Genomic DNA, 7,038 nt, shown 5'->3' with positions numbered 1-7,038 from the left:
ATGACGACTCATACTGAGAACTCTCTATAGGCCTTAGTCACCATTCTAATCACTTCACATGACTTAATTGAAATAAATGGTGGAGGTGTCATTACTTCTGTTTTTACAGATAAAGAAAACTATTCCTGGTCCATAGGGAGGTAAACAGCCTGACCCATATTGGAAAGCTGCCTTTAGACTTTAACTGGTCGACTCTGCTCAGCTGGGATGGAGAGCTCAAATTTAAAGAACATCTACCAAATTTTGGAATTGCAGCTTAAGAGTATATCTAAGAGACAAGGCACAATTAGGAATTTTAGACTGTGTTTTAGCTCTCTGGAAATAGAACTCTCTCCTTAAAAAACACAAATCTGTTTTTGAATTTGATACATCTAACGTGGTGTGTATTTTGGGGAGTATGGTGTGTATTGAAGTAGGAAGCCCTTGTGTTGTTGTGTATGGTTTTTTTTGTTTGTTTGTTTTTTTTTGGCCGTGCCATGCGACTTGCAGGATCTTAGTTCCCTGCCCAGGGATCGAACCTGTGCCCCCCGAGGTGGAAGCACAGAGTCCTAACCACTGGACCAGCAGGGAATTCCCATTGTTGTGTAGGTTTTCGATGTACATGGAAAGATGTGAATCCCAGGGGGACAGGTGACTTGTCTTACAGTTCTCCAGCGCCTACAACAATGCTCAGCAAATGTTTGCTGTCGTGGTGAGTGAAAAGAATAGTGGTTTGGAAACCATGCTGCAACATGCAGACACCCACACCAAGAAGCACTCTATTCAAAGTAAACCCCCCTGTTGATAATGGGGGAGGCTATGCATGGTGGGGGCAGATGTCTGGGAAGTCTGTACTTTCCCCTCAATTTTGCTGTGACCCTAAAACCACTCTAAAAGATAAAGTCTATTAAGAAAAACAAATCCCCCCAAGTTGTAACAATATCTTGAAAAATGTCATCTTAAACACACACACATCTATGTGTATATACAAACAGTTATAAGCATGCATAAACACACATTTCTAAGTGCATGATAATAAATGCAAAACATATGTCACATCTTAAGTATATAAATACATTTATAGGTGTGTGACAATAAAGTTGAAATGATGACGATTGTTGCAAAACCTATGCAATTTTTTCTGTTGAAGAGGTGAATGAAACTTCCCTCCTGGCCTCACCAAGACAACTGTGTATAAATTAAAGTAGCAGACAGTCGCCATTGGCAAATGGCTGCGTACCCCTAAGTTGGAGTATCCCCTCCTCAGAGATTGTCCCCATTTACCATCTTCTGTTAATAGTGCAGGAGCTCTAGAACACTACCCTTGTGACAACATTTGCTTGGAATGTGACTATACAGATACCTTGTTCAAGCAGAGCCTTACATAGGCTTTCCACTGACCTATGACCTGGTGGCATAGTTTGAAAGGTTGAGCTGGTTGAGTCAGACTCTCTCTCTCTTTCTTTCCCTCCCTTTCTTTCTCTGGGACTTGAATCCAGAGACTAAGGGGGAAGTTTCCAGTAAGTTGTGGGCAGTACAGCTAAAAGGTGGTTTGAGGGCCTGAGTCAGGATCACGACAAACTAAAGACACTTTGCAAGCTGAAATTATGGAAGGAGGAGCAACTATGAGTAAGTGAGAGAAGCTTGAAGAGACAGAGAAGAACATCCATCCTTGCAGAGAAGCCAGGAAGCCAGAAAAGGACAGAGAGCATATATAGCCCTATCTTCCTTTGTATTGTTTTTTTCGCTGGGCTCTGGGGCATACATACCTTTAAAATATTTTTCTCACAAAACAACCCATGTGCGTTCTTTTTTCTTTTTTCTTTTTTTTCCTCCTTGTTACTAAAGGAGTCTAGACTGGAATAGCAGGAGAAAAAAAGTCTCTAACAATGGAGGATATAAAATCTAAAGAAAAAAATAGTATAACTGTACAAGTATAGCAGTCCAGGGCCATAAAGTATAGTGGCAAACGGTGGTTCCATTCAATAGTCCCCAAGGACCTCAGTTCAGTATAACCCTGTGCGATAATTGATATTTATAGTGATGACCTTGAGTCTTCAAGCACAGGCTGCTTGATGTTCAGCATATTTTCAAAAGGCAATGAAGCATGTAGAAAAATTTTCCTCCAAGTTAAAAAAAAAGTTTCAGTGCTTAAACAAGGGAAGGCTCACACAGTTTTGTGTTATTTTTTTAGTTTGTTAAATGTATATATTTATTCATACATGCCTTGCCTTGTTCCAGCAAAGATTAAAGATGACTTAAAAGAATACACAAAATCCAATAAGACAGCATAAGTTGACAGTAAGGGAGAAGAAGAAAGAAAACCAGGCTGTGGTCACATTATTGATCCAGGAGATTCAGTTATCAGCAAAGCTCCCTTCTGTAGATTGCCTCACTCCTTGATAGATCATGGGACACCATAACTAGTATTACTCATTATTTAATCATTTTTAAATCTGGAGAAAGGTCAGGGCTTATCTTCTGAATGTAAAAATCAAATTGACACTGGAAGAAAGAAAGAAAAGAAAAGATTGGTTGGGGCTTCCTGGGTGGCGCAGTGGTTGAGAATCTGCCTGCTAATGCAGGGGACACAGGTTCGTGCCCTGGTCTGGGAGGATCCCACATGCCGCGGAGCAACTAGGCCCGTGAGCCACAACTACTGAGCCTGCGTGTCTGGAGCCTGTGCTCCGCAACAACAGAGGCCGCGATAGTGAGAGGCCCACGCACCGTGATAAAGAGTGGCCCCCGCTTGCCACAACTAGAGAAAGCCCTCGCACAGAAACGAAGACCCAACACAGCAAAAATAAATAAATAAATTTTAAAAGAAAAGAAAAAAAAAGACTGGCTTGTATCAGAGAAAATATAATCATAAGTTTATATAAACGTGCACTTAGTAAGCTGTCAATCTAAACATATGTTTAAGTGATTCCTATTCTTTTATTTTGGTAAAATAATTGTTATAGCAAAAAAGTTATATTAATCAGAAGTAGCATCAGGGACTTCCCTGGTGGCACAGTGGTTAAGAATCCACCTGCCAATGCAGGGGACACGGGTTCGAGCCCTGGTCTGGGAAGATCCCACATGCCGTGGAGCAACTGGGCCCGTGCACCACAGCTACTAAGCCTGTGCTCTAGACCCTGCGAGCTACAACTACTGAGTCCACATTCCACAGCTAAGGAAGCCCGCGTGCCTAGAGCCCACGTTCCGCAACGTGAAGCTGCCGTAACTAGAGAAAGCCCGTGCGCAGCAACGAAGACCCAACGCAGCCAGAAAGAAAAAGATAAATAAATAAATTAATTTATATAAAAAAAGTAGCATCATATCACATTATCCCACTGTTGAAATTCTCTGCAATATCCTTTTCACAAATCAATATTAACATTATTAGAAGAACAAAGAATGTTTGAAGTTGACTTAAACTCTCTATACAAATTCATAATTTATCATCATAGTAATTCTTAAAAAGGCAAGAATTTTTTCAGAAAACAAACTCATAGTTACCAGAGGGGAAAGGAAGGGAGGGATGAATTAGGAGTTTGGGATGAACAGATACACACTACTATACATAAAATAGATAAACCACAAGGACATACTGTATAGCACAGGGAATTATATTCAGTATCTTATCATACCTATAATGGAAAAGGATCTGAAAAAGAATATATGTATATATAACTGAATCACTTTGCCGTACACCAGAAACTAACACAACATTGTAAATCAACTATACACCAATTTTTTTAAAAAATTAAATAAATAGCAAGAATTTTTCCAGGATCCTGGTTTGGACAGGCTCCTAAGGTGTGCTCTCATTCATACTGGGCCTGCATAAGGGGAAATTTTTTCTAATGGGCATTCCTACTACAGAGTCACTGCTTAGAAGGTAAAAGTTTGGGCTTCAGAGTCAGACAAATATATAGATTTGATGCATGGTAGCTGAGTGTTATCTTGGGCAAGTTACTTCAAACTCTCTCAACTTAGTTTCTTAACTGCAAACAAAGTTAATAGGGTTGTATGGAAGATGGAATAAGATTGCACAGTAAGCACTTAGCTCAGTATCTGATACCTACTGAACCTAATAAATGATGCCTGTTATGGTAGAAACAGCGATTACCCAGGACATCTCACATTGATGTGACGCCAGCCTCTCTTTCATTAGTGTCTTGTTAAAGATTTCTGCCCTCATTTTTCCATTAACAAATTTTTCTTTAATTGTACTGTGGTGAACGCATTCTGATGTTCTTTCATGATACTGACGTGGAAACTCATTTCATTGCCCTATATTATCTTCTTACTAATTATTTTCCAAAATACATGAGCAGTGATTTTTTTTTTCACTGATGGATTCATATGGGGATTTGAGCTTTGTATTCATCTTGAGTTTTTCTTTCATTCCTTTTCATTCCGCCCCAGATAAAACGCAGTTAATCATGCCAACTTCTGTATAAAGTCTCATCTGACTAGCTCCATCATGTGTCTAGAATGAGTTTTACAATTTTGAAAGTTGCTTTCCCTTCATTGCTACTCTGATCTTGAGATCATAAGAATAAATATCTGGTAAGATATTGAGTCCTCTGCAAAATAGGTGAAGTCAAGAAAATTGGAAAAACTTTCATTTTAAAAAGTGAGGAATTTTTTAGGGGGTGCAACTTGGCCAAAAATCTATGGTGACCATGGTTTATCATTCAAACTAGGCCTGTTGGGAATGCAAGAGGGGTGCACTTTATCATTTCATTGAGATAAAGGCATAAACTGGGCTCCCCCAAGTAAACCAGGATGTATGGTCACCCCAGCCAAAACTGACAAGGTACCTTCCTAAGATGGGGATGGAGCAGGGGAGGGCTTGAAGGGATTCTTCATGAAATTATAGGCTCTTCCACGTCATCACACACTGTATTCTATGCTCAAACTGTGAATTAGTGAGTTTTGCTTTGAGAATCCAAGAACTTCTGTGCTTTTAGTATCAGACTCAGTTCTAATCCCTATGACTCAAGAAAAACACAATAATAGAGACAAAGATCCAGAGAGGCATAACTAATATGATCAAGAGCTGTGGGTCCGGGTTTCCCTGGTGGCGCAGTGGTTGAGGGTCCGCCTGCCGATGCAGGGGACACGGGTTTGTACCCCGGCCCGGAAAGATCCCACATGCCGCGGAGCGGCTGGGCCTGTGAGCCATGGCCACTGAGCCTGCGCGTCCGGAGCCTGTGCTCCGCAACGGGAGAGGCCACAACAGCGAGAGGCCCGCGTACTGCAAAAAGAAAAAAAAGAAAAGAGCTGTGGGTCCTAATGTTCTGGCAGTTACCAAATCTTTGAGGATTTGATGAAAGCTATTAACTCTCCCTGAAGAAAAGGGCACACACAAACAGCCTCCAGGAGTTGGCATGCAATTCAGAGGGCCAAGGACCATCTGATCTCACCCAGGGATCTAGGTCTGAATCCCTAATCAGAAGGGAAAGGAAAAAGGAACCAAAATTTGTTGACCATGTTTGCACACATTTCATTTCAGACTTACATCAATCTATTTTATAGATAAGGGCACTGAAACTCAGAGAAATATCAATCTATTTTATAGATAAGGGCACTGAAACTCAGAGAAATATCAATCTATTTTATAGATAAGGGCACTGAAACTCAGAGAAATTAAGATCTTATAGCCAGTTAAGTGGAAAAGCCAGACTACAAATTCAGGTTTATGTGCATGAAATCTCATATTCTAAGTACTGCCTAGACGTAGGCATTAATCTATATATTTATATTTAATCTGGAAAGGAATTATATCACAAAATCATGAAAAATGAACACAAGCAGACATCTTCATCAAAGTCCCACCTACTAGAGCTGGGAATACTTCTGGAAACTGGAAAGAGATTATTAGGGCAAATTAAGCACTTAAAAAAAAACTCAAATGCTAATACAACTGACAGATAGCGTCAAGGTAGTTTTAGATAAATCCAAGACTGACAGGTTGGTGATGGATTATTAAGAGATTTTCAGTGTTGCATATCCTTAGGTTAACCTTGGGGAAAACAGCTACATCTTTGCTTGTATCCCTCAAAGCCCATCTCAGTCTGATTACTAATCAGGGTTGCATGGACAGGATGGTGGTTGAAGCAATGTGTCAATTCCAACCTAAGTAGTGTTTTTTGTGTAACTGGTAAGCTCAGATTTCCCTTTTGATAACATCTGTTCGTTAGTTGTTTTTCTTTCACGGTGATCCTAGCTCCTCCACCAGGGATTGAACCTGGTGCAGGCAGTGAAAGCACTAAGTCCTAACCATTGGACCACCAGGGAATTCCCTGTTCCACTAGTTCTTAAAATGCCTGATTGAATTTTGAAGCTGACATACCTCTGAGACGTGGAATCAGACTTACCTGAGAATAATGTATCACAGCTGAATGTATTTAGCCAATGATCACGCCTGTGTGGACCTACTTCATAATGAGTGTTCAACAGATGTCTCATGGTTTCCTGTGCAGTCTGTGCTACAGAATGCTACCAGATGAATTACCTAACCTATAGCTCCAAATATGGCAGTTCCCTGCACAAAACTACTGTTACTTTTTATTGTACTTGTATCTTTCCTGTAATTATTTATTGTTTTAAAATCTATCTTTTGTTTCCCTCCTTCTAAAATTGTAAGCTTGGTGAGGGCAGAGACCACTGTATTCACAGTGGCCATGATGACCTATGGCAGGCAATCAATTACATTTATTTGCCTAACTGTGTGGATGATTACTACGAGAATTTGGTCAACATGTTTTTTTAAAAAAAAGTTGGTCAACATGATTTTCTTTCAGTTTTTAAGTTGGAGATATAATTCACATACTGTAAGATCCACCCTTTTAAAATGTACAGTTCAGTGGTTTTTAGTATATTCACAAAGTTGTGCAACCATCACCACCATCTAATTCCAGACTATTTTCACCAATAAGAAAACACACACCTATTAGCAACTACTCCCATCCTCCCCTCCCCCAGCCCTTGGCAATCAATAATTTACCAATTTCTGTCTCTATGGATGTCCCCATTCTCTATTTTCATACAAATGGAATCATATAA

The 7,038-nt window shown here is 40.0% G+C and overlaps 1 non-coding gene across 1 annotated transcript; it reads right to left on the bottom strand.

The window, feature by feature from the left end:
• Positions 1 to 497: 497 nt before the first annotated feature.
• Positions 498 to 570, bottom strand: TRNAG-UCC. The gene has a single exon. It is a non-coding gene; the product is annotated as a tRNA-Gly (tRNA).
• Between the last annotated feature and the right edge of the window lie 6,468 nt (positions 571 to 7,038).

This window comes from Monodon monoceros, unplaced genomic scaffold (assembly GCF_005190385.1).
Source record: "Monodon monoceros isolate NGI ecotype Baffin Bay Population unplaced genomic scaffold, NGI_Narwhal_1 Super_Scaffold_21, whole genome shotgun sequence".
NCBI classification, from domain to species: domain Eukaryota; kingdom Metazoa; phylum Chordata; class Mammalia; order Artiodactyla; family Monodontidae; genus Monodon; species Monodon monoceros.
Note: the sequence above shows the minus strand (reverse complement) of the source record. Positions and strands in the feature narration are given on the sequence as shown.